Here is a 16,148-nt window from a genome sequence, read left to right as displayed (position 1 = left end):
GGTAAATATTAGTGCTGCAAAGGCTGCAGCCGGATTCATCAATCACAGGATAATTACAGCTATCGCTGGTAATGTGGAAGTGGATGTGGGTAGAGAGAGGGTTGTGGTTTGCAATCTCTGTTTTTTTTTCAATTTTTGTGCCAAAATTAACAAAATTTAATTCAACCTAGAAATTGAGCAACACTGCCAAACGGATTTCAAAACGTTCCACGCAGGAAATTCGTTGACCCAAAAGGCATTTGCTAGGACACAATAGTCCGCATCTAAGTGCCCCTTGGCGAAAAAAACACAAAAGTCGTGAATGAATGAAATTGCATTTGTCGAACCACGCCATCTGTATGACATGCAATGCAATTCTCCTCCTTTAGTTGCAATTCGTCGCTGTAATGCACGCTTGGTGCACTTGACTAAAAAAATAAAAACAATTGTTGATAACTCTGACAAAAAATATCTTGTATCTTAAAAAGTCAAAATCTATAAATTTTGCAGAATGAGTTTCTCAAACTAAAAAAAGTGAAATTTTCCACCCGATAGCACGACACCAACGATCACTGGAAGCAGGAGGAGGAGAAGCCAAACCAAACGGATCGGTATTGAATTAAGATTGTTTTTTTTCTGTCTGAGTAATCTACCACTGAAACCTGATTATAGGTCTATTGTAGGATTGCCCAATTTACTGTTGTTGGGCCTTTCTGTTGACTTCGCACGCAAACACCATTGTATTGGGTGAACGCGTGTGTCGACCAGCCGAAAAGCCGTAACTCTTGTAGACCACCTTCCATGCGTTCTTCTTTTATATTGTGCATCGCTAGAACCAGAGCAGTATTGTATTGCTATATAAGCTCTTCTCAGCGCGTGGCCAAGCTTCTTACACAGCACTGCTAGGTTCTGAGCACAACCTTTGCACCGGGTGATAAATGCTAGGCGATTATTTGCACTCGAAAAACGCTTGGAAGGTTGGGCCGGGGAGCCAAGGATTTGAACCCGAGTTTTTTCACAAGCAGGAATTTGCGTTGTAAAGCAACCGCCTTACTCGCACGGCTGCGGCTCCCTCAATTAAGATTGTTACAAGATAGTGTCTAAATGTGTTTCAATTTTTGCGAGCCGGGTTCGTCGCTTGTTTCGCTACAAGTCTCAAATCTCTCAATTGCAGCAGCAGCGATGCCGGTGTGTAGGCAATCCTAGCTAAGAGTTTCGAGCCTGTACACGACAGTATGCATGTGTTTTGATAAATTTATGAAAAAGTACCATGTCGCGGTGGGTATGCGCTAAATGTACAATTTTGTTAAGGGGTAACGTCGAATCTATTTGTCAGTTTTTTTTTATTTTAAAATTTTCGAATATTGAAAATAATGTTGAAAAAACAACTTTTCAGGGGTTATTCTTAGTTTGATTTTGCTAACTTATTTTAACTCAAAAAGTGTTTAACCCCTTCAGCGATACCAAGCTCTAAGGAGTTCAAGTGTCTCTCGAGTGAGTTGAAGCTGCGAGGTGCGCAAAAGTTCGTATGGTTATTAAAGGCGAATTGATTGAGTTAAGTGTTGCCCAACTTGGTCTCGGCAGACTGCGAGCACCTAGAATTAGAGGCCTGACAACGTTTAACCTGCGAGAGAGAGAGAGGGATCCATTAAATTGCGCCACAACTAAATTGCTGTTGCTTGTTTCGTCGCAGGTTTTATTTTGTCTACAGCTAGAGAGAAGGAGACTTTTCGGTACACGGCGTAATATGTTTTATTTTTATTTTTATGTTTTCCAACATGCATGTCACATTGGAGAAGGGGGAGGGGGGATTTGCAGTGCTATTAGGGTGCATTAGTCGAGGATTGACGAGCGCAAAGTGCGTCCAACGGCAGCAGCAGCATTAGGATTAGTTGGAGGGTGGCACCAGGTGGCAAGGGGCGACAGCCGAGCGCAGATAAATTAGGATTGTATAGTTTTATAATCATTGGATTTCGATAAGCGGGACGGACTGACAGCAGCAGCTGAGGATGTAGTAATTACCTTCGCAAAACGTTTGTTACGTAAGGGTTTGGTCTCATTATCGTTTGTTCGAAATTTGGAAGGATATAAAACTTATTTTTTTATGGTTTGGTTCACTTTTATCATAAAAACCAACCAGATCCAACAATCAATTTTCATCATAATATATAAAATAAAGTTGGTAATCCTTGATTCTTGCTTATAGATGTCTACAAAATTTGTTTTCCAAAATCTGTCATCTGAAACTTTAAACTCACAAACCAAATCACCTCGGAATGCAGTCAATGGATCAAGACCCCCAAAAGAATGATGAAATTCGAAACTGCACAAACCTTTAATTTATTCACCTGAGAAAGGTAAAGTGAGAGTGCCCCAGAGAGTTTGATCGCCATGTACCCTTTTGAGAAAGGTTGCGGTTTTTTGTTGATGTATTCAGCCAAACATATTGTGAAGCGAGAATAATATTTCAAAACGTCGTACCTAGTTTTATTGCGCATTTTGAAATAAATTAAATCAGTATATTCTGTTTCTTTAAATGTAAAAAAAATGAATTCAACCCGTTTTCCAACATCTTTTTGCTAGCCTGGCTGATTACTCACGGGAAAGGTCGTTCCCAACTTTTCTGCTGAATGACACATGACATCGCGATATGCCGACCGACGTAAGTCAAACGAATCCGATTCGTTATGTGATCTTGCCGGGGACCACCAATTCATCACATTTGGTGGGACTTGACTCACATTTAGTTCCGTTTTCTTCCGTTTCGCTTAATTTGAGGAGGTTGGCATCGTCTCATGAGTATAACTTTCCAATTTCTTAAATTTCATAAGCAGCAAGTTGAAAAAACATAAAAATATTTATTGGAAAGAATAGTCCTTAATACTTGTAAAAAGCTGATTCAGTGCTTATTTAGTGCCAATCTTCAAAGCAACTTCTGCTTGATAAATTGTTATCCAAATTATGGTAATCATCGTGCACAACTTTGCACAACATTTATTCGACAGCAGCTGCGGATGCAGCTAATCGCCCTTTCCCTAATTCCCGCGCCACCTCTGAGCCCATCAACCTGTGAGTGTGTCTGGAGTGTACGCGCACGTTTCTTCACTTTTGATGGTCCCCGATGGAGATGGAGGCACGTGGAAAAGGGCAAATCTCTTCAAGAAATCACGCGCACGATCTCACGAGCCCTGCTCGAAAATGAGGAGGCGTTTGGATCTTGGAGCTGATGCTTTACCTTGGGTTCGTTGGGTTGATTATGTTTTCTTTCGAGAAATTAATTATGAGTTTGATCGATGGTTTCTGTGCAGCTGGTTGAAGTTTTCACTTGAACAGGTCTTGCATTCTTCCACATTTTAAGTACTGAATATACTTTTGACTCTGCTTTTTCTATAAAAATGGCAGAAAAGCCTATTTTTTACAATCATTTCTTTTTTGGACCTAATTTTTCAGTCCAACTAATCAACCTCCATTTGCGTCCTAGTGAGCTTTGATTAAAAAGACGAGACATCTTGATTTTTAGAAAAAAATAATGTTTTGCAAAAAAAACTTGCATAACCTTGGTTAAGACCACCCTAGCAGCAAAAATAGATGAACTTGGACCAACAAAGGTGCCAAATTTAAATCATCATTTTCTGAACAAATTTGATGGGGCAGTTGATACCATCCAAACAACCAAGAATCTCAATTTTTGTCCAAATTAGACTTTTTGAAACCACTCCAAAGTTTTGCTTTTTTAGCCAAAAATGTTTAAAAAACCCTCAATTTTCAAAATTTTACATTAGTTTTCCAGTTAGACTTTGACAATCGGAAGGCTGGTCTCTGAGATACTTCAGGTTTAGATATTTTTAGTTAAAATCCACCATCCCATCAATCATGAACCACAGCCGTGCACTTCAAAATTCCTCACACAAGCCGCTAAACATCCCATCAAGCATGACGCCTCGGCGGCAATCTCCACGCGGGGCACACGCGGTCCAATTAAACGCCAAAGTCACGTCCCTCTCGCGCACGGAGAGGCACCAAATGGATGTGTTTAACGAACGAACGAAACCAACGCCGCCGACAATTCAAATCAGCAAATCAGCAAAGAGTAGTGTGTATTTCGTAGACACTTTTTTCCTTCTCCCCTTCATCGCTCACTCTAGTAAACAAGCCACTTCACGATATGACCTCATCTAATCATTATTTTATAACAACCTGCAGCAAAAGTAAGCGCACGCTGACGGTTCTTTGACGGTTACGACACCAATCAGGCTCAGCAGCAGCAGCTTGAAAAACCTCCCGAACCGTCATAATTAATGGTCAGTAATTACGTTTTATTCTGGTGGAGGGGTGGCACACGGTGCACAAACTAAACGCCACTGAATTTGCCAACACAAACACCAGCCAACACTGTCAGAGCTTAGGAATGCGGGAATGTTAACACAAAAACTTATTAAATTATGACTTCAAAACACAATTATTAACCACACCAGATTTTACAAAACAAATCCAATATTTTTAGAATTTACGTCAAGTTTACTACTAAAATTGCATTTAAGATAAGTCACAATAAAATATCACTCCCGCAGTCACAGCTCTATGACAGCTTGATTAAACCGTAACCCGTAGAAAGCTGAACATTTCCCGGTACTGCTTTATGATTACACTGACCTACAAAAAAGACAAAAATAACTGCGCAGGCTCAACTTGAGGGGAAGCATGAACTTTTGGGCGAATGATTTTTCGGCGCTCTTGCATGCAGCCCCAAAATTGCATGCAATATGAGAACCGAACCGCCCTAATTCTCTATACAAACATTGGAGAAAAACCATTCAGTCCGGACAAACAATTTTAGAAAAATTCAAAATGCACGGCAATTCTGGGGACCCCAAAGTTCATGCTGTCCCTCGAGTTGAGTCTGCGCAGAAAATTTGTTGGTCGGTGTTTTTTATGATCTATTAAGCCATAATTATAGAAAATATTAATTTTTGTCCAAACATGGGCAATCACATTTCAAATACAATACCTAAAATATTTATAAGGAATTTGAGAGTATTAAATAACCGTTATCACATTTTCAGAAAGATGTATGAAACCTTACAAGTTCTGGGAGTTGAAAGATCAAAAAATATTTAAAAAGCTAACGTAATCCACCTATGTGGTTGGAGCCTTCCTTACTCATTACCAACAATGGGTGATTTGATGGGGTTGGACAAAAATTTCAACTATTTTTTAGATCCGGAATAAAAATATACATAAATAACGTCATGATTCGAATTCCCGGACGCTTCGAAACCCGGACACTTCGCCTTGTTTCATCAATTATTTGGATATAAGTTCGCATTATGAATGTCAAAACTGTGTTATTTGATGAATTCCTACATCAACTTTCATTTAAAGTTTGTTTTAACGCTGTAGTTAATGCCAAAACAATTAAATACAATAAAATTAAAAGTTTACCAAAAATGCGAAACATTTCACTTGAAATATTTCATAGGCGTTCGAAGCACCGGGAAGGCAAAGCAGAAATTTATGGTTTCGATTTCCTTAAATTCTAGCAAATTTGTATATAAACTATCGATTGTTTTGATGTTAACAGCTTATTTGAGACCTAAAGAATGCCATTCACTAACATTTCAGTCCAAATTTGTGCGATTCATAAGTAAAATCGTGTCCGGGATTCGAAGCAAAACAAGTCATTTTAATCATAAAATTCTGATGAAAAATTGTTAGAAAAGACATATTTTGCATGCATTTTCTTGAAACTGACTGTTTATACTACATCCTGATGATATTTCTATATGTCCAACTTATCACATGATTTTTTGCCAGCTGTAACAAAAATGATATGCTACTAAGTGTCCGGATTTCGAATCATGACGTTATCACTTAAGTGGCCATATCTCGAGACAGGATTGCCACACAGAAAAAAAATCATGGTAATATTACATCAGGGAAGGGGTACATCTTTTATGTCAGAAAAAAGGTGTGATTTTATTTCTGGAAATGTGTAATTTTACCACTTTTCTGGTGTAATGTCACTTTTTCAGTCTTAATTGAGGTAAAATTACATCATAAAAGAGGTAATATTCAACCTTCAAAAATTACAGCTTCCAAATTTACATTATTTTTTTCTGTGCAGATCTGCAATGTTTTGGACTCGTTGGAAAGTTCTATTAATAACCTAACCAACGATTTGTCGGATGGTGGATCCGGACATAGTTTATATACATTTAAATGAGATCCAGCTTCAAAAAAGTACATAAATGTCACTTAAGTGACCAAATCTCGAGACATGGCTGCCAGATCTCCAATGTTTTGAAGTCATTGGAAAGGTCTTTTGATAGCCTAACCAATGATGGGTCGGATGATGGACCCGGACATAGTTTACATACATTTAAGTGAGATTCGGTTTCAAAAAAGTACATAAATATCACTTAAGTGGACATATCTCGAGACAGGGTTGCCAGATCTTCAATGTTTTGGACTCGTTGGAAAGGTCTTTTGATAATATAACCAACGATAGGTCGGATGATGGACACAGACATAGTTTACATACATTTAAGTGAGATCCGGATATATTTGAAAACACATTTTATACATTACTTTTGAACTACTTATCGAAACATCAATCTGTATAAAACTCGATCTATGGGACCCTAAACCTAAAGTCGAATGCAACAGGTTCTGGTCAAATCGGTTCAGCCAGTGCCACATACACAAAGACATTTGTTCAGTTCTCGATTCTGAGTCGAAATATATACATGAAGGTGGGTCTACGACATTTTTATACAAAGTTCATTTTTAGAGCAGGATTATAGCCTTAGCTCAGCGAGGAAGGCAAAATGAAAGTTGATGATTATATTTTATTTAAATTTTATTGTGTCCATGTAGGGGAAATATACCCTTTCTAATCAAACACCTATCTTCGTCATATGGAGAGTTTGATGCTCGATTAATGCTCCAAAAATACTATTTAGGCTATATACTTACCAGCAACAGCACCGCCTCAAGTAAGCACGCAAATTTATGCCACTTACTGGCCAAAAAGATCAAATTTAATGCACTTTTGATCATAATTTCTATTTTGCGAGACCATTTCTCATCATTTTGGTAGTACACACATCCACACACAAGATGAGAGGTTAACTGCTTAACGAAAGTCGCCATCAATATCTTTTAACTTGCGCTAACGATTTCAAAGCGCTTCAGATATAAAATTGTTTCCAAATACCGCCAACATGTTCTTTTACCCATTAGTTAGTCACTCACTTGAAAAATAATCCCAAAACATGTAAATGATTAGCAAGCACCTTCAAAAAAACAAACGCGCCATGTCGTTTGACGTTTCAATTTTTAATACCCATTCGAATCGAAGGCTGAAGAAAACCGAGCGAGGAACGAAGGCAAATAAAGAACAAAGCGTGGCCACCAACACCACCAACATGCTGGTGCAGCGCCTGTTGGAGAGAGCAAGTGCTGCCAGGAAACTTTCGCTATAAATGCTACTTTTCGTGAGTGTTCGCTTAAAATTTTATCAATTTTGGCAGCACTAAGCAGACCCAAAAGAGCGCTGGAAGAAAAAAAGAACTAAGCTGAAAATAGAAAAATGGGCGTGGCCCAATGCACTCGACTGATTAGAATGCATTTTTGAAATATTATTTTTAAATGCTTATAAAAGGAATAGCATAACTTTTAATAAAAGTGAAAATAAACAGAAATGTTCACAAAAAGTTGCTCTACTCGTTGTTGTACTTGGTTTTAGTGAATTTCAAGGAACAAACCAGATTATCCAGCATCATTCAAACACGACCGCTTATTACGCTTAAAATGAGCATATTTACCCTTTTATAATCTTTGATTGAGAATTAAATGCAATAAAAAAAATCTTAAAATCATATTATGTTTAGCTGTCAGTAATTTTTTTAATATTTTGAATATGTTTGAAATATTTTTGCTATAATTTTACAAAAGCAAAAATTATATAATAATTTGTTTTTGCAATGATAACTTTATTTTCAAGTCATGTCATAATGAATAGAAAAATTGATGCTAAATGATTATAAAGTGACATGTTCGTTTCAAAACTAATGATAATTTAGAAAACTATCATTGTAAGGAGCAGAAAAATGTTTAAATCCAAAAAGAAAGTTCAATCTCAATATATTTTGATTTAAAATACTAGGGGGTAATCTTTTTTACATTCTGATAATTTTAAAAATTTAATTAATGAATTTTCAAGCAGGTCATTCTATAAAGAGGGATTGATATAGAAGTTTTAGAATTTTGCGGAAATTTGAATATAGTAAGACATTCAAAAACATTTAAAAATTAAATGAAGAAGTCGTACAAAAAGTAATTTTATGAAAATTCAACTTTCAAGCTAATAAAATTTTATAAGTTTCAATAATTTTTAATTGCATTCAACATGCGACCCGCGATACTACGACAAATTGCCAAAATAGTCCACGAGTTTCAGATTCTCTTATTCCTCAACTCCTCAGTTTTCTTTTTTATTAGAGGAAGGTGGCTTAAGTTGGTCATGTTCCATTGCCATTCCGGTGAGCTTTAAATTTTCGAAGGTAAAAAATGGTCCCGAAAAAGTTGAGGAGGCGTTTCCAATTTAAATAAATATCACAAAAATAATGCTTAAACAGGTATAAAATTGAACAAATCAGCACCCAGTAAAGCAGGGGTGGACGAATAATAAGCTGCTTCGAATCTAAAGCTCGGCTGCTGCCGCTAGCTGTTGATTTGCGTACCTCTCTCAATCACTCGGTGGCAACCCTTAACATAGCCATCGAAAAAAGTCACTCTGTTTGAAAAAATATTGTTGAAAAAACTTGTTTTTTTGTGTACGAAGTTGACTTTATAGCTGTCGGCCACCATTGCTAGTACCAACCACTAATGTCTTCCTTTTTAACTACAAGGACTTCGCCGCCCTGGGCTCCTAAGTGTTTGAGTACGGCACGGAGCGACGGCGCCGGATACCCATATTTACACTTAGAATTTAAGAGCGCCCACCGCGGGATTTGAACCAGCAACCTCTGGATTGTGAGTCTAGTGCGCGGTTCGATTGATCCACACGGGCGGGACATTTTTTGTTTTTTTTGTGTACATGAAATGTAATAAATTAAAGTTTTTGTCCTCTCAAAATTTTCAGTCTCAGCACCTCAAGGGTTAATTCTCTCTGAGCTACCCCAAACAAGTACGCGTGGGCGTACTGAAAAATTTACCTGCGCTCCGCTTTTTAATGCCTTTGTTTATTGGCTTCCTCAAAAAAAAGGAACAACAACAAAATCATCAAGAAAAATAAGGAGGTTTGCCCTGGAGGGAGGTTTTCGGTCGCAGTTTTATTTCGCAGCAAATGCCACGGGTTCGATCGCTTTGATTAACTTGTCTCACTCAGTCAGAATCGAATTTCATTGCGATCGAAGCTGATTTTTATGGGGAGCACGCAAATTTTAGAGGCGAATATCTCGGTTGGGAGATGACTAAAAAGGATGCAATTTAAGTGTTGACTGTTTGCGCTAACAAGAGGATTCAGAGCATTCTTTGGGATTTGAAACCATAAAAAATCAAGGAAATTTTGGTCGCTAAAGTATTTCCGCTATCAAATAATTGTCCGGATATCGTTTTAAAGCTATCCTTTTCGGAGTGTCATAAATTTATTCAAAATAAGTAAGCAGTTAGATAAAAATAGCTTCATTTATATTCTCTTTTTTATTCGTTTTTTTATTTTTTATTTTTAAATATTTTTTTTATTTTTTTTGAAACCATTTTGCAGTGTCAAGTCCTCTGAAAAAGTCTTCAATCAATTTCCAGATTCATCCGTATCTTTTTAAATCATTTATAGAGGATATTCCAAAAAATAATTTAAGATATTTGTTCATGACTGAACTGCACAGCATAATGCATAGTGATCTTATATTCGATATTGTTGAATATAAAGGGAAAGGGGGTAATATGCACCCCTTAATTTTTCCATAGCCATAAATATATCATCATTTCTGTGAAAGAAAATCTGATAGATGTTCTACTACAACTATTATTCTACTTCATCCATGTGAAAAAGTCTTTAAAACCTCAAAATTGTAGAAAATTAAAATATTAAACAACCATGTTACCGAATAGTCCTGTTCGTATTAAACATGATTATTCTTGCTTGATCGATCACTTCGTAAACAAATGAAAAACTACAAATTTCCACACACCCTCAGCACGTGATGCATATTTCCCTCAATTTACCACCCACCACCCAGCCCAGCACAATTTTACTATCTATTTAACCTTACAAGAACTAAGTGGCGCAAAACATTCATCCTCCTCCGCACCATCGCCGTCACAATAAAAAAAACACCGATTTCTCTAGGCGCTGCTGTCAGAATTAGCATTGCTAATTTATTCTCGATCGCCCAGAGACAGCACCTCCAACTAGCCCAGGCCGCAGGAATGCTCTTTAATTGCTTGTAAAATCAGTATTTGCATACCGATTTCGTTGCACGTCGTCGTCTGAATTACACGCCATAATTTAATATTCAGCAACAATCGAACTAAAATCTACCCCTCCCCTTCCTCACTCTCTTTGCAGGTTTCAATCACCCAACTTGAACTAGGCTTAGTAGGAGCAACTAGCAGGACAAAGAAGGAGCCTGTTTGACCCACCACCACCACCCGGCTTCCTCGACGCAAATTAGTATGCAAGTGCTGAAATTAATAGTAGCAAGCAATTGAGGAGAAGGAAGAAGGAAAATAGTAACAGTAGCTACAGCCGAGTTACTAACTAGTGGGAGGAGAAGATAAATGATGAATGAATAGCTGAGTGACGAAAATAATTACTGATTTGCTGTGGCATGTAGTTGATTTTGATTAGTGTGTGTGAAATGTGACTAGTTTTAGTGTAGCGTGCGAAGGAAAGAAAAATACTCAATACTTTAACAAAAAAAAAAATTAAGCAAAATCCTCCAACGAATTCCGTCCATTTTAAGTGCCATAGCAAAAGTTTAAGAGTGTCGCCATATTTTATTGTTTTATGTTGTTTTAAGTGTACAAAAAAAGTGAGTGTGAAATTTTTAAGCGTGTAAGTTCGTTTTAAGCAAGCAAAACAAAAAGAAGCAAAAAGCCATTCAACAAAAAAGTTGCTTCACAAGAGAGGGAGAGAGAGCGAGCAAATACTGTGATGAAAACAAGATAAAATAAAGCTGATAACAATTTCGCGTGAGAGATTGAGAGTGTGTCCACTTTCGGAGGGGCCGATGACAGTTTTATGCGAAAGGCAGATAAAGTGAACGCGACAACGAAGAAGAAGAAGAATGGTTTCGGCGGCTGACAGAAGCTGAAACAAGCAAAAAAAAAAAGCTTAAAAAGGTAAGAGCACAAAAAAACTGGCAGCATTTCGCGAGATAAGTGGGAAACGATTCAGGGCAGGGAAAAGAGAAAAGGAATTGAGACAGAAAAAAAATATTTGCAAAAGTGCAACCGTTAAGGCGTTCATTAAAAAATTATGTAAATATTTTTGAGTGAAGTGAGGGGTGTAGCAGTGGGCGAGGAGAAATTCCGCCGGGTATAAAAAAACTGAAGACAAAGCCGTAAAAATTCACACGCTGCATGCCTTCAAGAAGGGTACAGAGGAGGATGGTTAAAAAACGTGACAAAATCCTTGTCAAAAAGATGGTTTTGAGTAACCCACTACTAATGTTTGTGTGTAAACCTCGTTATCTCTTCATAATAACTTAATGACATAAATAACCTACCGAACGAAATATATTGTTTTTTCCTTTAAAAAAAACTAATTATTTACGATTAAATATATTGCTTGTTTTGAAAATAATATCTTGAGTATTTTTTTTAACAAAAAAATTATTTTGAAGGCATTATGAGACCAAAAATTAAATTAACGTGTTGCCAAAATCGAGAATATTTGATAAAATTGCTAAATCGGGTGTGTACTTAGAATTACTTTTGTACTAAGTTTTTAGTAATCTTTAAATTCTAGTCTAACCCATAAAATGTTTTTTAGAGAAAATTATAACGATTAAAAAAGATGTAAGAAAATAAAAAAAACAGTAATGCATTGTTGAATCAAATGTAACTAACTGGTGGAATATGTTTAAAAATATATTTTCTCTCGACTGAAGCTTTGGAAAAAGCTTATTATATTTTTCAGCAGCTTAGCTATATTTTCTGCATAAACCTGTTCAATGAAACTTACAAATACATACTAAATTGACCATAATTTACCACAATTTAAGTTTCAAAGAACTCTTATTTAACTAAAAAAAAAACTTTACTCAATCAACTAGAAATGATTTTGATCTTCAAATCATCATAGTTTAAATGAACTAATTGAATACTTTTATAAAAGCTTATGAAAAGTATGTAAAACATTAAATAAAATTGATATAGGTTTTCCCAGCTTCGACAAAGTTCTGCTAAAACGCTCAACCAAACCACAATTCGACAAAGTTGTTTGTCATAAAATCACATAAGAATCTCACACTTGACAATGATCCGACTCATTTAACGGCACCTTTACGTGGAACAATTTTGCGAATTTTCCTTAGCAAACTTCAACAATGGACCATTGTCAATGGTTGATTCAAATTTAAGCGATTTAGCCAAATTGGATTTTGGGGAAAAAAAATCCCGGAAATTCAAGAAGTATACTATAAATTTTCCAACCCTTTGACTAAATTCAATACAATTTACTGTTAATATTGTACTAATCAGCTCGTCTGTAAATCTCATGTCGAGATTTTTCGAGATAATATTAACGTCTGAAACATTCAAACTGGGAATTGCACTTACTAGTTTGTTGGGCAACAGAAACTCGTGATATTATGAAATGAAAATACGTTATTTTAATTCCAGTATGCTTTTAAAAGAATAACGTCATGATTCGAAATCCGGACACTTAGTAGCATATCATTTTTGTTATAGCTGACAAAAAATCATGTAATAAGTTGGAAATGAAGAAATATTACAGGATGTAGTACTAACAGTTAGTTTTAGGAGAATGCAAGCAAAATATGTTTTTTCTAAAAAAAAATTCATCAGAATTTGAAAATTAGATGACTTGTTGTGCTTCGAATCCCGAACACTGATAAAAACTAATTCGAAATCCGGACACTTTTGCTTCGAATTCCGGACACTCGTTTTTGCTAATGAATCGTACAAATTTGTACTGAAATGTTAGTGAATGGCATTCTTTAGGTCTCAAATAAGCTGTTAACATCAAAACAATCGACATTTTATAAAAAAAAGTTGCTTGAATTTAAGGAAATCAAAACCATAAATTTCTACTTTGCCTTCCCGGTGCTTCGGACGCCTATGAAATATTTCACATGAAATGTTTCGCATTTTTGGTAATCTTAGAATTTTATTTTATTTAATTGTTTTGACATTAACTACAGCGTCCAAACAAACTTGAAATGAAAGTTGATGTTAGAATTCATCAAATAACCCATTTTTGACATTTATAATGCGAACTTTTATCCATATAATTGATAAAACAAGATGAGGTGTCCGGGTTTCGAAGCGTCCGGGAATTCGAATCATGACGTTAGTTGGTGTTATAATATTTGAAAAAAAAAATGCTTAAATATCTAAAATTGGATTGAACAAAATTATTCCATTCGCTTGATAAAAAAAATACGAGAAATTCAAATTTTTTGTCAATATTTTAAGCAGCTCTGGTCCTACCATAATTTTTTGGGGATTCAATATAAAACAACAAAGACTGATTGTAAAATGATTATAATTTATCGTTTAATTTAAAACAACTATTTCTGCTATTAATACATTTTCAACCGAAGGCTTTTTATAAGCCAAAAACCATTTAACAACAACTTAACCGTAAATGAAACCATAAAAAATCCAAATCATGAACAAGGAATGCAAACTTGATCCAAAACCTTGCTCCAAATATTCAAAAACGTTGAGATGTGATTGCATAAAAACAAGTGCTTGAAGTAGGAAAACACGAAAAGTTAGATTTTCAAGGAAAAAATGAAATGCTTGTCTAATTTGTTCATGAGCTAAAACCAGTAGGACTAGTTCTAGAAAAGTTTTATTCGTCGTACGAAATCATAAAATTAAAAAAAAATCAGGCCTGAAAGCGTTAAAGTGGTTGTCATATTAAATGTTTTTGAATAATATTAATCAGAACCAGGGTTGGAACAATTTCAAACAAATTTTGAATTTCCCGGAAAATGATACGCTCCAATTGAAAATTGATTACTCAATGTACAGAATTCATGATTAAAAAAAAATCTTGGAGGATTTAAATTGTTCCAATCAACTTCTGGATTTTTCAATAGTCTATTACTTTTTGTCAGTTTCTTCATATTGAATGATTTCTATCATAAAAAAAAAAACAATTATTTTCCCTCCAAATTCTGTCTATATTTGAGAAAATTCTGGAATATTTGAATGGTCCTATCAGTCAGACCTTTTTCAATCTAATTTGCTCTTTCTCACTAAATAAACAAATGATATTGCAAAACTGTATAAATAAACTAACCTGCTCTCTTCATATTAGGATATGTTTCACATTGGTTAAAAACGCTAGAGGGAGATATCATCGAAACACAAACAGCAAATATGTTAACATCAGAATCTGATCTGATGCCAATGCTTTTCTCTTAATTTTAATTTTTATTGATTGGGGAATGTTTGCAATATATCAAAAACTCAATTAATCACTGCAACTCAACAAAATGTGCAAAAATTTACGTTTTAGGAATGGTTTCACTAAATTTGATGCTGTTCAATGTTGAGAAACAGATTTGTTAAGATGGTAATGTCTAAGACATAACCAAAAAGCATAGGAAAAAAGTGATGCAAAAAAAATGCTTTAGGATTATTATTTTTGTATCACAAAAAAACTACAAGCTCTTTGTTGAACATTGATATGGTCCAAAAAAGTAGTTGAAAAAGGGAAGTTATACGCAGAAAATCAAAATTGCGTTGGATTACAAAAGCTGAGTAATTTCCAGGGCACTAAAAAGGTCTCAATATTCACTGGAGGCTCTTGCAAGATAATATTTGGGCTTAACACTTGTAGCATCAACGGGGTCAAAACTTACGCGAAGCACCAAGGGGGTCGAAAAAGTTGGAAATGCAACTTCATCCGGCTGTATCTCGGCGAAAACTCAACCGATTTGGATTATTCTTATTGCATTCGATCCGGAAGAATGTCAAGAATCACCTCCAACAAGGTAGATTCAAAACAGATGCGTCTACCTTAAGTTATAATAAAAAAGGCATTTCCATCTTTTTTCAGACGGTTGTATGAGCCGGTGAAAATGCATTTCCAACTTTTTTGACCAAGTTGGGGCTTCAAGTGTTAAATATATCTGTTTTCTACAGAAATTCCAAAAAACTGAGAGAAACATTTCTTTGCGTCACATTTTAATTTGCTTCAAAAGATCTTTCATATGAAACAAACAGAGTTGGATTTAATCAAGTAGAGTTATCTTTTATGCCACGAGTTTAATTAGGCAAATTTTAAGATTTAAACCATATTTTAAAATTTGTTCGGAACAAAATAAATTACTACCAAAGTAACTCTTCTAGCACTTTTCAATTAGTAACCCAACACACTTTGGTGGTCACTTTCAAACGTTGCTACTGCTACCCGGTACACCTCAAATGACCCGCTTTGACTATACTCACTAAACTCACTGGTATTACTCAGCGCACACAGCTCTCAGTGCTCACAGCTTGCCCACACGACTTGAAAGCTCGCTTAGTGCCTGGAACCTCCTCCAAGTCATCAGCCTAAGCCACCACCACCGCCACCATCGCCATCCTCGTAAAAGGCTAATAACCTCAATTGACACTCTTTGCGCTTGACTTGGCCATTGGCCATAGTCGTCGCCGTCGTTTACGGCATAAATCATAAAATAAGCACCCTGACCAAAGGGGCTGCTGCTGCTAAGTTGGTGGCGAGTAATATGTGGTTTAGTTCGAGCTGCTAGCCAAATGATCACCAACCGCCAACTGCCACCAGGTGTAAAGCTAAACGACAACGATTTATTTTTGAATTTATTAGGGGAGAAATATTACACGAATCACGCCGGTTGGATTTCCAGGCAACACTTGGCTGGTGGCGGAATGACTTATGAGCTATTCATTTAAAAATTGAAAAAGAACTTTTATAGTTCAACTAGAAAGAATGCTTTGTT

The 16,148-nt window shown here is 35.9% G+C and overlaps 1 protein-coding gene across 3 annotated transcripts in view; it reads left to right on the top strand.

The window, feature by feature from the left end:
• Window positions 1-16,148, top strand: part of LOC6036201 (protein grainyhead) — a 318,505-nt gene that overhangs the window by 52,353 nt on the left and 250,004 nt on the right. For all 3 annotated transcript variants that reach the window (XM_038264090.1, XM_038264091.1, XM_038264089.1), the window contains exon 2: window positions 10,553-11,328. The gene's annotated coding sequence lies outside the window, so the exon portion shown is untranslated. The remainder of the gene's footprint in view (window positions 1-10,552; window positions 11,329-16,148) is intronic.

This window comes from Culex quinquefasciatus, chromosome 3, assembly GCF_015732765.1.
Source record: "Culex quinquefasciatus strain JHB chromosome 3, VPISU_Cqui_1.0_pri_paternal, whole genome shotgun sequence".
NCBI classification, from domain to species: domain Eukaryota; kingdom Metazoa; phylum Arthropoda; class Insecta; order Diptera; family Culicidae; genus Culex; species Culex quinquefasciatus.
The sequence above is the reverse complement of the archived record's forward strand: the minus strand, read 5'-3'. Positions and strand labels throughout refer to the sequence as shown.